A 1,744-nucleotide genomic window follows, 5' to 3' on the forward strand; every position below is an offset into this window, starting at 1 on the left:
CATATATATATATATATATATATATATATATATACACACACACAAGTATTATTTTCTCCTCTGAAATTACATTATAAGTACTTGATGAAATTAATTCCTCAAACAAATTAGAAATAAATAAACAATCAATTCTAGAAGGATCCTAAAAACTAAATAAAATCAAGATTTGATTTTACTGACATGTAACTTGGCTATGTTATAAACACATACACAGTAAGAACAGAATAATGTATTTGCATATTGTGACAAAAAAAAACAACAACAAATTTTGTTTTATATTGATTAAACATTCGACCCTCTTCAAGTCACAACATCTACTAAAAAGTTTACTGGCCCTCATTTTACATTACATGTGGTAGGGTGGACCGACAGTTGTTCCCTATGTTTAAAACTATCTCAAAACATTTTACATGTCTCTCTCTCTCTCTTACGTTCAGCAAACTGAGTGTTATATATTTACGGCTCACACAGAAATAATCTATGGTTAAATTATCAACATGAAAATAAATTTTTATTCATTTTCTTTGACTGCAAAGAGAAAATATGCTACTACTCAAAAATCTTCAAAGCAATATTAAGATGTACTGTAGCATTCTGTGTAAATCATGAAAACAATAATACCATTTAACTTGAACAACCAACAAAATAGAACCAAAATTATAGCATTAAAAAGTTCTAATTACCAACAAAACTTTATTTATTTTGTACACAAATAATAACATGCAAACACGATTATCGTAATTAAAAAAAAAAGAGGTAAGTTCGTGATTACACATTTCACCTTATTTTATACAACTGGTTTTTCAACAATTAAAGCCCACTGTAAGCCACGCCTACTATACATACTGTTTTAGATATTAGTCTGCCTAACTATATTTGAGTGAGATCGGAAGATGAACGACAATAAATAAAGTAGATATTGAAAAACTTAATTAAAAATTGTTGTGTTTTTGTAAAGAAAAATAAAACTGGACAAAACAACACTAGCTTTTTACTAATGATTACAGTAATAAATACTTTATAGATAATTTAAATACAAATCACAAAAATGTTCTCAAAACACCACAATCTTTAACACGAAATTTAATAGATAATACTTAACAGATGTTTCAAAAGCAGAAAAGAAATATTTTTCTTTCATATCTGGGGTAAGATGAATTTTCTTAAATATCCCACCAGGCCAGATGAAGTATCTAGAATTATTCGTTCCAGTTGTCAAATGAAAGAAACAAAATTATACAAGGTGCTAACATTTATTCCTACATCACATATCTGGAAGGCAACTGGTTACAGAATCTACGTTAGTTTTGAGTAACTAGGAGGCGCCACCTTACGATGCAGGTACTTCAGCACATAAAGGGGTAAACAGCTTACAAGGGTTATCACAATCACTTTCCACAGAAAGGCTAGGGTCTGTATGAACTTGGAATCTAAAACATAACAATACAGAAACAAAACGTAGTTAGGATACTTAAGATTTCTTATTACAAAAAACTGAATATGTTGTATTAAAAGACTGAAGCTGATAAACTGGTTGTATAGACAGTAAAGCAACAAAACTGAATAATTCAGGTACCATGTAGCAGTACTGATTGCATTATTTGGGACAATTGTTCGTAATTTGTAATTCACAGTTGATTTTGTACCACTAAGTTTTATATTTATTTTCCTAAAAATTTCGTTTTAAATTCAAGTTCTTTTTTAATACTTTGTAGCAAATTACTCGGATACTTTGTGTGTCAGG

The sequence above is a fragment of the Limulus polyphemus genome, unplaced genomic scaffold (genome assembly GCF_000517525.1).
Source record: "Limulus polyphemus unplaced genomic scaffold, Limulus_polyphemus-2.1.2 Scaffold1055, whole genome shotgun sequence".
Classification (NCBI taxonomy): Eukaryota; Metazoa; Arthropoda; class Merostomata; order Xiphosura; family Limulidae; genus Limulus; species Limulus polyphemus.